Source organism: Nelumbo lutea, chromosome 5 (assembly GCF_056320005.1).
Source record: "Nelumbo lutea isolate HS-2025 chromosome 5, American lotus-T2T, whole genome shotgun sequence".
In the NCBI taxonomy this organism is placed as follows: domain Eukaryota; kingdom Viridiplantae; phylum Streptophyta; class Magnoliopsida; order Proteales; family Nelumbonaceae; genus Nelumbo; species Nelumbo lutea.
In genome coordinates this window covers 84648567-84667851 of record NC_142688.1, presented here as the reverse complement: position 1 = coordinate 84667851, position 19285 = coordinate 84648567, and the positions used below count along the sequence as shown (strand labels likewise).

The 19285-nt window shown below is 42.4% G+C and overlaps 1 protein-coding gene across 5 annotated transcripts in view; it reads right to left on the bottom strand.

The window, feature by feature from the left end:
- The window catches only part of LOC148853215 (putative LRR receptor-like serine/threonine-protein kinase At1g06840), a 132173-nt gene that overhangs the window by 95485 nt on the left and 17403 nt on the right, over window positions 1–19285 (bottom strand). The window lies entirely within an intron of this gene.

Here is a 19285-nt window from a genome sequence, read left to right as displayed (position 1 = left end):
TTACCTTGGATTGCAGAGACAGATTGATCTGAGTTCAACCGGTTGCAATCATGAGGTTGAGGGGCCTTCTTCCTTCTATTGTATGTAAATATCTCTTTCTCTTGTTCACTGGAACCTTTAGAAGCATCAGCCGAATCTGGAGAAGTAACTGGCACAGTGGGAGTCTCACTAGGTTGACCAGGAATGTTACAGCTAGTAGTAGTGGAAGGTGATGAAATGGGAACAAAAAAGAAGGGAGAATGAGAATCCTCTTCCATCCCACTACTCTCCCCCTGAAGAGGATTATGAGAATACTGGAAATAAGGTTGAGACTCAAAAAAGACTACATCTCTGGTGACATTTTTTCTTGGAGACAGGATCATAACACTTCGGCCCCTTTTGTGTAGAAGAGTACCCCAAAAATATTCCCTTTGTAGCCCTAAGATCCAGTTTGGTTTTCTTTGGATCCTTCACATGTATGAAGCATGTACAGCCAAAAAACCCGTGGGGGAAGAGGAAATTCTGGAAGAGTGGGACACAAAACAGAGAAAGGGGTCTTCATACCGTGAGAACAGCTTGAGACCAATATTGCTTGGGCACATTGTGCTGGAAAAGAAGGGCTCGAGCCATCTCCAATAGGTTCCTGTTCTTGCGCTCAGCAACCCCATTTTGCTGAGGGGTGTAAGCATATGATGATTGATGTAACATTCCTGCATCTTCCATGAATGAGTTTAGGGATCTTTCAAAGTATTCAGCTGCATTGTCTGAACGGAATTGCTTGATCTTTTTATCAAATTGTGTTTCAACCATCTTGCAAAACATCATAGTTATCAGGGGAACTTCATCACGTCCTTTCAATAGATAAATCCAAGTGCACCGAGAATAATGGTCAATAAAACTGATAAAGTAACGGAAGCCATCAATGGAAACAATGGGAGAAGGACCCCAAACATCAGAATGAACCAAATCAAAAGGGGCTTGAATTTCATTTCTAGAAATTGGATACATTGATCTGCATTGTTTTGACATTTGACACACATCACAAATTAAACTTTGACTCGGAATGCCCTTACATAATTCGGGAAACAACATTGCTAAAGAAGAAAAAGACAAATGACCTAGCCTAGCATGCCACGAGTGCAGCCTAGCTATTGACTCCACACATTCCGGACTAGTAGTAGAAGCTTGCAAGGCTGAGCTGACATCTTCATCAAAATAGTAGAGGCCCCCTACTCATGACCACTCCCAATCGTTCTCCTCATCAGTCTGTCCTGGAAGACACAATGAGAAGGAAAGAAAGCTATACTGCAGTTCAAATTTTTTTTAAGCTTTGAAACAGACAACAGATTTGAGGTAAGACTAGGAACATGTAGGACTGATTTGAGAGAGAGATCCTTGCTTAGGTCAACCACCCCCTTTCCAGAGATGATGGAGAGGGACCCATCATCTACTCTCATCTTATCCTGGCCAAACAATAAGTGATATGTAGAGAATAAGGAGGACATATGTGTCATATGGTTAGTGGCTCCGGAGTCAATCACCCAAGAGGTAGAATTAATGGAACTAGTTGCACTAAATTCAGAGGTTGTACCTGATTTGGCAAGAGAGGTGGAAGCTAAAGAATTGTTCTTCAGACGGGCTAATGCCCGGCTGAGAACCTCTACCTCACTAGCTGTGAAGCCCGAAGTACTTCGTCCAGAGGAGTCAGCAGCCTGCCTTGCGGTGGAAGAGGACACTGTTTGAGTACTCTGTGAGTTGTCACTACTATTGTTGGTGGCAAGATTCCCACTTGCTGTGTGGCCCCTATGTTGCCTTTTGTCCTTTCTCAGAGCAGTTGGCTTCAGATGAGGGTACAAGACCCAACATTTCTCCTTTGTGTGTTTCCCACCACCACAATGGGTACACTTGAGGGACTTCTTGTCTGAAAATCTATTCCCCTTAGTGGAGACTAAGGCTGAGTGTTCTTCAGGTAGTTCTGTTGAATGTGTTTGGGAGTCAACTTGCATCTCCTTTCTCCTTACTTCTTCATTCCTCACCAAGTAGTAGACATGGTGAAGCTCAGGTAATTCATCTCTCCCTAGAATCTGTGACCTTATACCTTCATATATAGGGTCAAGACCCGCCAAAAACTGGAAGGCTCTGCCCTCCTCAATCTGCTTGTCATGCCTCCCCTTATCATTGGTATTTTCCCAATCCAAAATCAAGCGGTGGTCAAGCTCTTCCCAGAGGCCTTCTAGTGTTGCAAAGTAGGTTGCCACGGACATGTCTCCTTGCCTTAGGGCTGCAATGTCTTGGTTCAGCCTGTAGATTCTAGCATTGTTCTTTTTCTGGCCATATGTCTTAGATACTTTCTCCCAAATTTTAGCAGCTGTAGGGAAGTGATGAACAGTTCTGGCCACCCTAGGAGTCATAGAGGCCAGCAACCAAGACATGACTGTGGCATTTTCCTTGCGCCACACGGTGTATTCAGGACTGCCAATTTCTGGTTGTTTCTTGTCTCCATCCAAATAGCCAGTGAGTTCACGAGAGGTAATGAACAGCATTGTAGAGACGGACCACTCTCTGAAGTTGTACTCATCCAGTAGCACACTTGTAATCTGCAAGCTGTGCAGATTAGGGTTTTCCAGGTTTGAGGACCTTGTGACAGGTCTGTTATCTCTAGAGGAAACTTCACCGGATAGTAAGGACATCCTGACTTCAGTCCAAGAGTTGTTCACAGTACTATAAGTGATTCTGTTAAGAACTGGCCAAAGTGATACAGTAGCAAGTATCCAGTTCACAGTTTGGATACAGTAGCAAGTGGTCATTGTGTTCACCCCAGTAGCAAAGTAGAGGTCTGTAACTGAACCAATTCACAGTGCTGGTAAAAGTTTAAGTCTGCAACTGTGTGGTGCAAAAGTTGTCGCAGTTCTAGTAAAAAGTAAAGGTCTGTAACTGAACCAGTTCAGTCCAAAAGTAGGGCTGATAACCGACCTGAAGAAAATCTGTAACTGAAGTTGCCGCAGTTCTGTAAGAGTCTTGCTGATGCACCGAAACAGCAACTGTAGAAGAAGCTAAGTCTTTACCACTTGTTCTGCACAAGTCTTTGCTAGAGCACAAAGCTACAACTGTAGAGGACGTTCTCCCCCTCTCGGCTAGTGCTAGGACTGCTGAATCAGCTCTCAACCAGGTTTGTGCTATACAGACCTCTCTTAGTAGCCCAATAGCTACTAAGTGCTGGAAATAATCTAGTAGGACATCTACTTCTAGGTCTTACTTCCCTTGAGTCCTACAACCAAGAGAAACCCTAGGTTCGAACTTGCTTTACTCTCTCACACTCCTAGGTCTTTACTGCAGCAACCCAGAAAAGGAAGAGAGAAGTTGAAAAGACAACAAGAGAAGAGAGTGCACCTGCTAAAACCAAGAAGGAGCTAATGCTTTGATACCATGTAATCTAAAGAGCTATACTTGAAGTAGCAAGGAGGAGAAGAGAATCACAGAACTGAAGAGAATGTCGAACTGTACTAGGCAGTCGACCAGTCTTTTATTTATAGATGAATATAGTACAAGGTACAAGAAATTACTGGGATGCCCCTGATTAGTGATGGAAAACCCAGATGACTTAAATCACTAAACAAGATTAGGCCCATTAACGCAGGCCCAGTTACAAGATAAGTTAAACATAAGACTGGGCTAATAAGAACTCTTATCAGCCGAACAACACTCTGACATTCTAACATTCTAGATCTGTTGGTGGAAACTGGAAAGTTAGGTGTCAAGCCTGCCGATACACCCATTGAACAGAATCACAAGATCAGTGCAGAGGGTGGGGAGCCTCTTGAAGACAAAGTTATGTTCCAACGATTGGTTGAAAAGCTCCTATATCTCTGCCTCACATGGCCAGATATCAGTTATACAATCAGTGTTGTCAGCCAGTATATGCATTCCCGTAGAACTACTCATCTTCTTGCAGCTGAGAGAATATTAGCATACTTGAAGAGATGCCCAGGTAGAGGTATACTGTTCAAGAACAATAATCACATGAAGGTGGAGGTCTATACAGATGCTGATTGGGCTAGGAGTGCTGATGACAGGAGGTCTACCTCTGGATATTGTGCCCTTGTAGGAGGTAACCTTGTCTCTTGGAGGAGTAAGAAACAAAGAATTGTTTCCCGCTCTAGTGTTGAAGCTGAATACAAGTCAATGGCTAACGGAGTGGCTGAAATCACTACTTGAAGAGTTGGGTATTGATTATGAGAAGCCCTTGGTGTTGTATTGTGATAATCAAGCGGCTATTAATATAGCTCACAATCCGGTGCAGCATGACAGAACTAAGCATATCAAAGTTGATCAACATTTTGTCAGAGAAAGGGTCTCATCACAGGAAGTGTCTCCCGTATATCACCTCCAACATGTAGCTCGCAGATCTTCTCACCAAGGTCGTTCCAAAGAAGAAGTTAGAGGCAGACCTATTCAAGTTGGGAATGACAAATATCTATTCCCAACTTGAGGGGGAGTGTAGAGAACACTGATGTGGGCCCCATGGCTATGGTCCCCACTGTGTCCGTATGACAGCATGTGTAACCTTTGTTAGTTATGTCAGTGTTAGTTGGTAGTTATCTTAGACAGCTTGTTATTTCATTACTAGTTTTAGTTTATTATTTTGTTTTATTTCCCATGTAAGCATTAAGGGAAATTTTGCCCTTTCCTACATTTAGTGAACATAATGTATAAATATTAAGAGAGTGGCGGCGGCAGATTCATCCGATCTGTCCCTCCTTTCAAAACCCTTGTGTACTTCTACTTCTTCTCCTTTCTTCTCCCTCCTTCTACTTTTCTCAACCCAAAATCCTTTTGAATTCAAGATTGACTGTAGTCTTGATCGACTACTAGACAAACAGTGTTTGACTTTTTGACTGAACTCAACCCAAAATATGATACTAACCAACAAAATATATTTGCAAAGGATGAGGTTATATTGTCTCAGGCATACTCCATGGTTAGTAGTGAGGAGACTAAATCCTTACACTATTGCATAACATTTTTCCTTTCATATTGGGTTTTTAGGACCTCAAATCTTAGAAGGTGATTGAGAGTGGCCATGAGGTGAATGGAATATACTTGTTGTATGTGCCTAAGAAAAGCCTAGTACAACCTCAAAGGGTTAATTTGGAGTTAATCCTAACAAAGTCTATTAACCATATTATGCTATATCATTTTCGTTTAAGTCATCTCCCTTTTCTTCTTTGAGTCTTTTGTTTCCAAACTATTTAAGAATGTAGTTTGTCTAGTCTCCATTGTGAATCATGTCAACTTTCAAAACATTGTAGAAATTCTTATCCATGAGTAATAAAAGATGTAAATTTCCTTCTGACATTGTGAACTTTGATGTGTGGGGGCCATCTCATTTGCCTTTACTGGGTAGATATAAATATTTCATGTTGTTTATTGACGATTTTTCTAGGTATATTTGGTCTTATTTAATGTGTTCACGTGATGAAGTTCCTAAACTTGTCAAGTAGTTTCATGAACTTGTTCTCACCCAACTTAATGCATGTATTAACTATTAAGATATTCCACTCTGTTAGAATAATGTTAAAATAACTTAGTTGCAGATGTTAGGGCCTGTTTGGCAAATTAAAGTGTTTTTTTATTTCATTTTTTATTTCTATTGTCTGTTATTGTACTCAGGGGCACAATGGTCTCCTCTCTTCTCTTCTCTTCTTCTTCTCTTCTCTTCTCTCCTCTTCCTCTTATCTCTGGCCGACCACACTGTCAAGATGGTATCAGAGCGGGAATGCTGTTTAAAAGAGAGCAGATCAATCAACCCTACTCTCAAGAGAAGATCGGCCAACCCAAAGAACAGATCAAACAGACTAGTAGAACAGAAATCTGATTCTGGACTACAGCATAGCTACAACTGGTACAGTTCTCCACATTTGTCTCTTCTTTACTCTCCTTGATCATGTGCTGAGTGAAAACCCTATGAATCTGGGGCGGCTGAATGCTGTCGAACCTGTGTAACCCTAGTTTTCTTGGATCGTGTGATCCTATTCATGTGTTAAGACAACTGTAGGTCAAGGATGACCTGTCTTCTCAATGGTTTGAGTTGACTATAATTAAGAAGGATTTCTCCTGCTGATTAGTGGTTGTTATACATTCTGGAATTCTGGTAGGTGGGGACTGTTAAAACTATACAGGTCTGAAATCTACCGAATATTACCTCAGTTTTTGTCTGGAATTTGGTACTATTTGCGCTCAATCTGGCTGGTAAACCCGAGTGTGTGGGTGTGAACTGAGTGGAGCATTGTTTTGTGGAGTAAGGAGGGGTCCTAAGTCCGTTGTTTGGGACTGATTAACTGCTTGACCATGTTGACTGTGAATTCTGCTACTTCAAAGATCTCAGGGATCCACAATGGAGTGAGTGGGGGAATGGATATGAGCTTTCCCATGGCTGCCATTCCCTTTGATGGTCTGAATTACCTTGAGTGGTCTAGGGGGATAAAGCTCTACATCACTGCTAGGGGGCGAATAGGATACATCAATGGGAGAGTAAAGGAACCGAAGTATGGAAGTGCTGAGCATGATAGGTGGAACTAAGAGAACAGTATGGTGATGTCTTGGCTCTTGGTTTCAATGCTGCCACAAGTAAGGAAGACTTTTATGTCGGCTGAAACTGCTTGTGAGATATGGGAACAAGCGAAATCCACTTATTCAGAACAGAGACACTATGCCAAAATATATCAATTACAAGCTGAATCTTCTACTTGCAAGCAGGGGGAGAGGAGTCTCTCGATGTACTAATCTGATTTGACATCAATATGGAAAGAACTTGATCACTATCAGAATGTGAACTGGAAGTGTGATGAAGATGCAAAGGCCTATAAGTCACTTGTATCATAACAACGAGTGTTTGCCTTCCTCCTACGGCTGAATCCGTCATATGAGTCCATCAGGGTACAGATCTTGGGTAGTAAAGACTTGCCATCAGTCCAAGAGGTGTATGCCTTGGTGCAGTCAGAAGAAAGCAGAAGAAGTGTGATGAATGGTGTAAAGGGGAGTCAGTTGCCCTAGCGGTCCGGGGAAATTCAGATACAAATGTCGGAGGTGGCTTTAAAAGGGGTGACACTCAGAAAAAATTAGAAGATAAAAGCAAGCTTTGGTGCACTCACTGCCAGAAGACACGACACACAAAAGATACATGCTGGGATCTCCATGGAAAACCTAAATGGGCACAGGATTTGGGTAAAAAGTCAGCACCGGATCAGGGCAAGAAACCAGGCCAGCAGAATCAAAAAAGGTATAACTCAGCTAATATGGCATTGACAGAGACTAGTCCTTCCGTAACTCAGGAGAGACATCCCGGTTCTGACCCTAAGGAAGATATTATCAACTCCTTCCGTGAACATTTGGAATTGTATGGTAGGACTCTCCACCAGGTGGATTCTGGGCCTACTCCTTCTACCTCATTTGCGTCTACATCAGGTAATGCCACAGCCTTCCATGTGTCGTCTCATACTACTAATTCACCTTGGATTATTGACTCCAGAGCCTCAAATCACATGACCGGTAAGTCAAACTTGTTCCAGACATATAACCTTCTCTCTGGGAGAGATAAGGTAAGACTGGTTGATGGTTCTTTTTCTACGATAGCTAGCCGAGGCACCATATCTCTCTCACTTGGCCTTACTCTTCCTAATGTCCTGCATGTTCCGAAATTACCTATTAATTTGTTGTCCATTAGTAGTCTTGCTCACTCTTTGAACTGCTTAGTCACCTTTTTTCCGTCTTCATGTGTGTTTCAGAATTTTACCTCGGGGAAGACGATTGGTAGAGGAAGCATGGTGGATGGTCTCTACGTGTTGGAGAATAATGCTGGTCTAGTGGCGACTGAGTCCACAAGTTCGTCGAGTGAGAGTCAGGCCTATTTATGGCATAGTCGTTTAGGTCATCTTTCTTTTGAGTTGTTAAAAGTTATGTTCCCAAAATTGTTTGAGTCCTTGTCAGTGAGTCAGTTACAGTGTCAAACTTGTCAGTTGAGTAAGCATTATAGAAATTCTTTACCTTTACGAAATAAAAGATCTGGATTTCCATTTCATATTGTTTATTCTGATGTTTAGGGCCATGTTACTCCACCTACTGCGGTTGGCTATAAGTATTTTGTTACTTTGATTGATGATTATTCTCGATACACTTGGGTTTACCCTATGCGATCTTGAGATGAAGTGCCACAAATTGTGAAAGATTTTCAACGCATGGTGTTCACTCAGTTCCAAACGGAAATTCATATATTCCAGTCGGACAATGCAAAGGAATATTTCCATAGTGATCTCACGAAGTTCTTTGCTTCGAGTGGGTCACTTCAGCGACACTCTTGTGCCAGGACACCCCAACAAAATGGTGTGGCTGAACGAAAAAACCGTCACCTTCTCGAAGTTGCTCGTGGTTTGCTGATTCATATGTGTTAGACTTAGCCGAATAAGGGTAGATTAGTCATCTCACCTTGGTTAAGTTATGAGCTTATGTGGCAATCTTATTAGAGGTTCTCTGTCCCATACTTAAGTAGGGGCAGTTTTGTCCTTGTACATTTAATTAGAAGCCTAATCACTATTAAGAGGTCGACTGATAGGGTTTAGCTATCAAGTTCGATAGTTCTTTCATCTTCTTCTTCTTCTCTTCTCTTTCTTCCTCTCCTTACTAGTTCGGACTACTGTAGCTATAGTAGCTACAGTAGCTACAGTAAAAACATGGTATCAGAGCGTGACAACTTCAGTTTGTGACCTGTTTCAGTTTGTGACAACTTCAATTCGTGCTTCAGTTCTCTCCTTTTCTTCTCTGGGCTGTCAATGGAGAAAAGTGATTCGTCCCAGGCTTGAAACATCACATTTTTTTTTCTGGTGCATAGAACCTTCTTTCCTAAGAAAACAACTTCAGCAGTGAATGGTTGGCTGGAGCTCTCAAACGAAGGTTGGTTATCTCTCCTCTGTGTGCTGTTGGTATTTCTGGGTTGAAAATCTTCAAGAACTTGAGATGACTGATCAGAACCTAGAAAACTAAGTTGGTTGTTGCCCTGGTTCTTGGAAAAAATTCCAAGAACAGGCTGTGTTTACAGTGACCAAATGGTGTAAGGGCTGCTACTGTAGGTGACCGAATGGTGCAAGGTGTAATGCAATGGTACTAGAGTTTTTTTTTGTTGGTCTTGTGGTGCCCTCTTAAAAGCGTTAAAGCAGGTCTGTATTGTGTGTGACAGCTATGGCTGTGTGGTGGTGCTTGTAATGCACGAACTCTTGACAGCAGTAGTGGTGTGACAGCTAGTTGAGTTTTTGCTGAGTAGTTGTGGTGGTGCTTGTAATGCACAAACTCTTGACAGCAGTAGTCGTGTGATAGCTAGTTGAGTTTTTGTTGAGTAGTTGTAAATGAGCTTGCATGTGGTTAGTAAGTGCTGAGTTAATGTCGGTGTAGTCTGTGTTTTTTTTGTGAAATCAGTAGTGGTGTGGATAAGAACAAAGGCGTGTGTACCTATCATTGTGTTTAGGGACTGCTGTAGGTTCTGGAACATCAAACTCTTGACAGTAGCACTTAGTTGGTGATTGGGAATTCAGATTAGAGGCAGCATTGAAAGAGTATCATGGCAGCAATGGGAGATGGCTGTAGTGATCAGAAACCTAGTGTGGTGGTTTCCTCTGACTATCTAGGTGTACAGATGACCTCAGTTAAACTGAATGGTGAGAACTATGTTCCATGGGCCAAGTCGGTGGAAGTTTTTCTCAAGGCAAAGAGAAAAGTGAAGCATGTGAAAGAAGATAAACCACCGGCTGACTCTCCAGGGCTTGATGATTGGGAACAGGAGGATGCTCAAATCATGACATGGCTATGGAACAGTATGGAACCCAAAATAAGTGCCAACTTCATGTTCTTAGATACAGCTAAGGACATATGGGAACATGCCAAGAAGCTGTATTCTGGGCAAGATAATACTACAAGGGTATATCAGCTCTATCAGGAGTACTTTGGTCTGCAACAAGGAAATAAAACCCTAGAAGAGTACTATGCCAGTATGAAGAACCTCATAAATGAACTCAATGTCTATCATCCTCTCACTCCAGATGTTAAAGTTCAACAACAACAGAGTGAACAACTAGATGTCACAAGGTTCTTAGTGGGGTTGAAATCAGAGTATGAACCAGTTAGAGCCCAAATATTGGGGGGCTCTACCCTTCCTACACTTGAGGAAGTGTTTGCTCGGCTCCGCAGGATTTCTTTGGGACAGATAGAGAATCCCACACTGTCTGATAGATCAGCTTTTGTAACAGCCAGAGGAGGTGGACGTGGTACGAAAGGGGGAGGACATGCCTCCCGAGGAGGCCGTGGTGGTTCCATATTTGGCCGTGGTGGTGGTCGTGACTCAGGGGGAGGCCGTGGCAAAGAAAAAGGTAGCTCTACAAGGAAGTGTACCCACTGTGGCAGGGAAGGACATTCCGTAAATTTCTGTTATGATCTTCATGGCCGCCCTCCCTCTAAATGGGCCAATCATGCTATTGCTGGTGGGGTTGATGTCAGTGATAATCAACAGGCAGACCTAACTCCTTCCACATCTACATCTGTTTCCGGAAGGGAGATGGTGAATGTACCGCGTGATGAGTATGAGCGGTTCCTTCAGTCCACTTCATAGCACACTACTGCTACTCTTGCCCACTATACTCAGGTATAGCTTGCTTGTCAGGTATAGCTTGCCTGTCATCTAAAACCTCTCCTTGGATTATTGACTCTGGAGCCTCTGATCACATGCCTGTCGTCTTTGAGTCATTTGTCAGTGTTACAGTGTGAGTCGTGTTTCCTTCAGTCCTAGAGTTGAAAGTCGTATGTTGAGTCATTTTGCTTTGCTTCATTCAGATGTTTGGGGCCCGATCAAAATAGAGTCTTATAATGGTTACAAGTATTTTGTCACTTTTATTGATGATTGTTCAAGAATGACATGGATTTATTTAATGAAAGAAAGGAGTGAATTATTTTCCATTTTTCAAAAATTCCATGCTGAAATACGCACACAATTTGGTGTTCCAATCAAAGTTCTTCGTTTAGATAATGGTCGTGAATATTTTCTAACTTCCTTTCAACAGTATTTAGAACAGCATGGCATCATTCATCAAACTTCTTGCGCATCCACTCCTCAACAAAATGGGGTGGCTGAACGGAAGAACCGTTATCTCCTTGAAACAGCTCGGTCTATTCTTCATCATATGAGTGTTCCTAAACGGTTTTGGAGTGATGCTGTACTTATTGCGTGTTTCCTCATTAATCGGATGCCCTCCTTTATTCTTCATGGTCGGTCTCCCTTCTCTATCTTGTTTCCCACTTTGTCTCCCTTTCCATTAACACCTCGTATCTTTGGCTGTGTGCTTTGTTCACAATCTGAGTCCTGGAATAGACAAGTTGGATGCACGCTCCATTAAGTGTGTCTTTCTTGGCTACTCTCGGACTCAAAAAGAGTACAAGTGTTACAATCCCATTACTCGGAAGTGCTATGTTTGTCCTGATGTCACCTTTTTTGAGTCTGTTCCCTTCTTCTCAGAAACTGAAGCATCTTCGTCTCCACCTTTACTTCCTCTTCCTCTTCCGGTCAATGATCCCGTTCCGGGTGTTCCTGTTGGAGTTGACTCGTCATCTCATCCAGTGCAGATCCCTACTGAACGACCACCAATTCGGCAAGTGTATACACGTCGAACGACACCGGCCCCTCCTCCAGCTTCTACCTTGTCCGCGGATCCTGTTGTTGCTCCTGTTGCTGAACCTTCAGGACTTGACCTACCCATTGCCTTACGGAAAGGTAAACGTAGTTCTACTCTCCTTCCCATTTCCAATTTTGTTTCAGTATCTCACCTTTCCGCCTCACATCGCCAATTTGTTTCACTATTGTCATCTATTTCCATACCTAACAATGTCCAAGAGGCTCTTAGTTCACCTGGGTGGAGGCAGGCAATGGAGGAGGAACTCTCTGCTCTTCAACATACTCACACGTGGGAGCTCATTACTCTTCCCCCTGGTAAGCATGTTGTGGGTTGTAAATGGGTGTATACTGTTAAATACTTGCCAGATGGTAGTGTGGAGCGTCTGAAAGCCAGACTTGTTGCTAAAGAGTATTCACAGTTTATGGAGTGGATTATATGGAGACCTTCTCTCCAGTGGCTAAGATTAGCTCTGTCCATGTGTTAATTTCCCTAGCAGTTATGTATGATTGGCCCTTATTTCAACTTGATATAAAAAATGCCTTCCATCATGGTGACCTTATAGAGGAGGTATATATGGAGCAACACCTGGGTTTGTTGCTCAGGGGGAGGCTGGTAAGGTGTGCAGACTGAAAAAGGCAATTTATGGGTTGAAACAATCACCTCGTGCTTGGTTCGAGAAGTTTAGTGAAGTGGTGAAGAATTTTGGAATGAAACAATGCCAGGTTGATCACTCAATGTTCAGCTATGACTCAGAAGCTGGAAAGATTTTATTAGTGGTCTATGTGGATGATATTGTCATAACTGGCAGTGACAAATTGGGGATCAACAAACTCAAGGTCTTTCTGCAAAATCATTTTCAAACAAAAGACCTTGGGACATTGAAGTATTTCTTGGGTATAGAAGTTGCTAGATCAAGACAAGGTGTAAACCTGTGCCAAAGAAAATATGTTCGCGATCTATTGGACGAAACAGGACCGTTAGGTGCAAAACTGGCTGAGACTCCTATGGAACCAAATGTTAAGTTGAGCGGTGATACAGGGAGAATATTTGATGATCCTGGAAGGTATAGACGACTAGTGGGGAAGCTGAACTATTTGACTATCACGAGACCAGACATCTCCTTTGCAGTCAGTGTGGTGAGCCAATTAATGCAGAACCCTCGTATATCTCACTGGGATGCAGTTCTTAGAATTGTAAGATATTTGAAGGGAGCTCCAGGTCGTGGGCTATTGTATAAACCAAGAGGAAAACTTGAAGTAGTTGGGTACACGGATGCAGATTGGGCGGGCTCTGTGTCTGATAGAAGATCTACTATAGGTTACTGCACATTTCTTGGAGGAAATCTTGTGACGTGGAAGAGTAAAAAGCAGACGGTTGTGGCTAGAAGCAGTGCTGAAGCCGAGTACAGAGCCATGGCACACACTACATGTGAATTACTGTGGTTGAGGAATCTCCTACAAGAAATCGGGTTCCACATGGATAAACCTATGAAGTTGTACTGTGACAATCAAGCTGCGCTCCATATCTCATCCAACCCTGTTTTTCATGAGAGAACAAGGCACATAGAGATTGATTGCCACTTTGGGAGGGAGAAGGTTCTTACTAGAGAGATAAGCACAGAACATGTAAGCTCAGGTGATCAGTGGGCAGATTTGTTTACAAAAGCCTTAAGCTCAGGGAGAGTGAATTATATATGTAACAAACTGGGATTATATAATATATATTCTCCAGCTTGAGGGGGAGTGTTAGAGTTAGCCGAATAAGGGTAGATTAGTAATCTCACATTGGTTAAGTTATGAGCTTATGTGGCAGTCTTATTAGAGGTTCTCTGTCCCATACTTAAGTAGGGGCAGTTTAGTCCTTGTACATTTAATTAGAAGCCTAATCACTATTACGAGGTCGACTGATAGGGTTTAGCTATCAAGTTCAACAGTTCTTTCATCTTCTTCTTCTTCTCTTCTCTTTCTTCTTCTCCTTACTGGTTCGGACTACTGTAGCTACAGTAGCTACAGTAAAAACAATATGAATGTGCCAAAACAGTTCTGGATGGATGCAGTATTGTGTGCGACATATATCATCAATCGCATGCCCCCTCGGCTACTAGAGTACAACGCCCCACATCAGCTCTTGTTCACTACAGCTCCGCTATCCACCATTCCGATGCGTGTTTTTGGGTGTTGTTGTTTTGTCCACAATCTGTCACCTACTCGTGGTAAACTTGACCCTCGGGCTATTCCTTGTGTCTTTCTTGGTTACCCTTCATCTCAAAAGGGGTATCGTTGCTATGATCCCATTGCCCGGAAGTACTATGTTTCCATTGATGTCTCATTCTTTGAGAGTCAACCGTTCTTCTCGGTTTCTCCTCAAGGGGAGAGTAGGGTTGAGGAGAAACAGGCAACGACTCAAATTCAACTACCTCCTTTACCCGACCCTCCTCCGTTCCAGGTTTTTCATCTTTGCCATAAGAGCCAGCAGAGTTCAAGAGCCGTGGAGACGAACAATATGCAACCAACATTATCGAACTCACCCGAGGCAGATCCGTCTCATCATCCAGGTACACTTGCTCCCAATGCTCCTTTAAATGTTGATTCACCTGTCACTAATGATCTTAATATTTCTATTGCTAAGAGAAAGGGTGTTAGATCTTGTACCACTAATCATCTTATCTCTAATTTTGTGTCCTATGAGCATGTTTCACCTTTGTACCATGCCTTTCTCTCTTCTGTGGATAGTGTCCCCGTTCCTAAGACCGTGGCAAAAGCTTTGTCAAAACCTGAATGGACAGATGCAATGCAGGAAGAAATTGATGTTTTACACAAAAATGGTACGTGGGAGTTGGTAGATCTTCCTGAGGGGAAGGAACCAGTGGGGTGCAAGTGGGTGTTCACAGTGAAACACAAGGCTGATGGAACTGTTGAAAGGTACAAGGCTAGACTGGTAGCAAGAGGCTTCACACAGGTATACGGAGTGGACTATGCAGAGACTTTTGCTCCAGTAGCGAAGATGAACTCTATCCGGATTCTCCTTTCCTTGGCAGCAAATCTTGACTGGGATCTTCACCAATTGGACATCAAGAATGTCTTCTTGAATGGTGACTTGGAAGAGGAAGTGTACATGACCCAACCCCCAGGGTTCTGTGCCAAAGGCAGTGAACAAAAGGTGTGCAAGTTAAAAAAGTCCCTATATGGGTTGAAACAATCACCTCGGACTTGGTTTAGTAAGTTCCATTTAGCAGTCCAACAGATGGGATTCAAACAATGCCAGTCAGATACCCTGTTTGAAAAAAGAGGTGAAGGTAAAATTGCAGCTCTTATTGTGTATGTGGATGACATAGTGATCATAGGGATTGGGAGGCTGAAATCCAAAGACTAAAAAAATTCTTAGCCACTAAATTTGAGGTGAAGGATCTAGGCCCCTTACGATACTTTCTTGGAATTGAAGTTGCCCACTCTCACAAGGGCATCTTTATTTCCCAACGGAAGTATGTACTAGATCTACTAGAAGATACAGGCAAGTTGGGGGTAAAACCATCTGATTCACCTATTGAACCTAATCACCATCTGGGAGACAGTCAGGGAGAGTTTTTGAAAGATGTAAAGATGTTCCAGAGACTCGTGGGGAGACTTCTGTATTTGTCTATGACCAGGCCTGATATTGCCTATGCAGTGGGTGTCCTTAGTCAATTCATGCACAACCCGATGACAACTCACTTTGAGGCTGCAGAGAGGATCTTGAGATATCTCAAGAAGTTTCCTGGAGCTGGTTTGTTGTTCCAGAAACACAGTCACTTAAAAGTGGAAGTATATACTGATGCAGATTGGGCAGGAGCAGTCAATGACCGAAAGTCTACCAGTGGTTATTGTGCCTTTGTAGGAGGAAACCTTGTCACATGGAAAGCAAAAAACAAAGTGTGGTGGCTAGATCCAGTGCTGAAGCAGAGTATAGAGCGATGGCTCATGGGGTTGCGGAAATCATGTGGATAAGAAATCTATTAGGTGAACTGGGTTTCGCAATGAGCAATCCTACGTCACTTTACTGTGACAATAAAGCTGCCATCAATATTGCTGCTAATCCAGTTTTGCATGATAGGACGAAACACATTGAAGTGGACAAGCATTTTATCAGAGAGAATCTTGAAAGTGGAGAAGTGTGCACACCATATGTCAGCTCGGAAGAGAAACTTGCAGATATCTTCTCCAAAGGTCTTCATCATGTGCGGCACAAAGATTTGTGTGACAAGTTGGGCATGATTGACATCTATGCTCCAACTTGAGGGGGAGTGTTAGAATAATGTTAAAATAACTTAGTTGCAGATGTTAGGGCATGTTTGGCTAATTAAAGTGTTTTTATTTCGTTTTTTATTTCTGTTATGTCTGTTATTGTACTCAGGGGCACAAGGGTCTTTTCCCTTGTATTTTTTATCGCCCTATATATAGTAAAATAAACATTGGCGCCACCAGTACTGTTACATTGCAAACCTTCTCTCTTCTATCCTCTCTTCTCTTATCTTCTTCTTCTTCTCTTCTCTTCTCTCCTCTTCCTCTTATCTCGGGCCCGCCACACTGTCAAGATTGGTGCACTCACTGCCAGAAGACACGACACACAAAAGATACATGCTGGGATCTCCATGGAAAACCTAAATGGGCACAGGAATTTTGGTAAGAAGTCAACACCGAATCAGAACAAGAAACCAGGCCAGCGGAATCAAAAAAGGTATAACTCAGCTAATATGGCATCGACAGAGACTAGTCCTTCCGTAACTCAGGAGAGATATCCCGGTTCTGACCCTAAGGAAGATACTATCAACTCCTTCCATGAACACTTGGAATTGTATGGTAGGACTCTCTACCAGGTGGATTCTGGGCCTACTCCTACCTCATTTGCGTCTACATCAGGTAATGCCACAGCCTTCCATGTGTCATTTCATACTACTGATTCACCTTGGATTATTGACTCCGGAGCCTCAAATCACATGACCGATAAGTCAAATTTTTTCCAAACATATAACCTTCTCTCTGGGAGAGATAAGGTAAGACTGATTGATGGTTCTTTTTCTACCATAGCTGGCCGAGGCACCATATCTCTCCCACTTGGCCTTACTCTTCCTAATGTCCTGCATGTTCCGAAATTACCTATTAATTTGCTGTCCATTAGTAGTCTTACTCACTCTTCGAACTGCTCAGTCACCTTTTTTCCGTCTTCATGTGTGTTTCAGGATTTGACCCTCAGGCTATTCCTTGTGTTTTTCTTGGTTACCCTTCATCTCTAAAGGGGTATCGTTGCTATGATCCCATTGCCCGCAAGTAGTATGTTTCCATTGATGTCTCATTCTTTGAGAGTCAACCGTTCTTCTCGGTTTCTCCTCAGGGGGAGAGTAAGGTTGAGGAGAAACAAGCAACGACTCTGATTCAACTACCTCCTTTACCCAATCCTCCTCCGTTTCGGGTTTTTCATCGTCGCCATAAGAGCCAGCAGAGTTTAAGAGTCGTGGAGCCGGACACTATGCAACCAACATCATCGGATTCACCTGAGGCAGATCCGTCTCATCAGCCAGGTACACTTTCTCCCATTACTCCTTTAAATGTTGATTCACCTGTCCCCAATGACCTTAATATTCCTATTACTAAGAGAAAGGGTATTAGATCTTGTACCACTAATCATTCTATCTCTAATTTTGTGTCCTATGAGCATGTTTCACCTTCGTACCATGCCTTTCTCTCTTCTGTGGATAGTTTCCCCATCCCTAAGACCGTGGCAGAAGCTTTGTCAAAACCTGAATGGACATATGCAATGCAGGAAGAAATTGATGCCTTACACAAAAATGGTATGTGGGAGTTGGTAGATCTTCCTGAGGGGAAGGAACCAGTGGGGTGCAAGTGGGTGTTCACAGTGAAACACAAGGCTGATGGAGAAGTGTGCACACCATATGTCAACTCGGAAGAGCAACTTGCAGATATCTTCACCAAAGGTCTTCATCATGTGCGGCACAAAGATTTGTGTGACAAGTTGAGCATGATTGACATCTATGCTCCAACTTGAGGGGGAGTGTTAGAATAATGTTAAAATAACTTAGTTGCAGATGTTAGGGCCTGTTTGGCTAATTAAAGTGTTTTTTATTTCATTTTTTATTTCTGTTATGTCTGTTATTGTACTCAGGGGCACAAGGGTCTTTTCCCTTGTTATTTTCTGTCGCCCTACATATAGTAAAATAAACATTAGCGCCGCTAGTACTGTTACATTGCAAACCTTCTCTCTTCTTCTTCTCTTCTCTTCTCTCCTCTTCTCTTATCTCTGGCCGGCTACACTGTCAAGACACTCTAACAATGCTAAGGAGTATTTTGAGTTGCTATGGTTCATGGTGCGTATGAGTTGCTATGTCTTAGATCTTTCTTGGAGGAGTTGGGCATTATCTATGATAAACAGATGATGTTGTACTATAATAAGCGGACAACTATTAATATTGCTCATAATCCTATCCAGCATGATAGAACCAAACATATTGAGGTAGATAGACATTTCATACAGGAAAAAGTTGCATCTAGAGAAGTTTGTCTACCATTTACTGCATTTAAGGAGCAATTGACTTAGGTTCTTACAAAAGGACTTGCAGAGCACAAGCTACACCAATATGTAAGCAAGTTGAGCATGATTGACATCTATGTTCAGCTCAATATGTGCAGGGGTAAGGCTGCGTGCATCTGTCCCTCCCCAGACCCTGCATTAGTGGGAGCCTCATGCACTAGGCTGTCCTTTTTTATCCATAATGGGCCTACAACCCTTTTATTGTTGTTAGTTATGCAGTCGTCCTACTAAGGGTATTCATGTAATTTACACTCTAGTGTAATTAGATGAAATAAAATTCAATTAGAAGCTGGGAGATCTTAAGATCATTCATTTTCCCAAACCCTTGTCTTTCAGAAACCAGACAAAAAAGCATCCCTCAATGACCGATGCTTTCTTCTCAAATGATCATGGTTTCTTCAAATGTAGTGATGATATGGGCTGTTCACAATGGTTAAACAGCCCAAAATTGATCCTGTCAAGTGTATCAAATCCAGATTCATTTGGGAGGACAACACTTAAGCATGTATTTTGTCTGGCTTCTGAAGACCATATGAGGGCCACTTAGGGTGTATTAAACCAGTGGAGCATTTTTTTCTTTTTGATAAATAACCAGTGGAGCATTTCTACATCATTTTTGTTAGGAGTTAGTTGTTTCTTCAGATTTGTTGTTGGATTACCTGACAACTGAACCATTCAAGCATGTTACCACATTGTCGATTGAAGAGACAGAACAATCTTACGATGGAGACAACTTCCTCATCATCAACATCCAAGCCTTATCCCACCTATTTGGGGTCGGCTACATCAATCCTGTTTCACCAATTGCCATTCCATTCTATTTAATATCATATCCATTGTTAAATTATTAGCACTTAAAACATTTCCTACTACTTTCACCCATGTCCTTTTTTTTCTACCCCTACCCCTTCTAGCCCCTTAAACTTTCAACAGATCACTTCTTATGGGTGCTGACAAAGGTCTACTCTCTCTCATTTTATCACCTATTGGAGCTACTCCTAGGTTCCTTCAAGTGA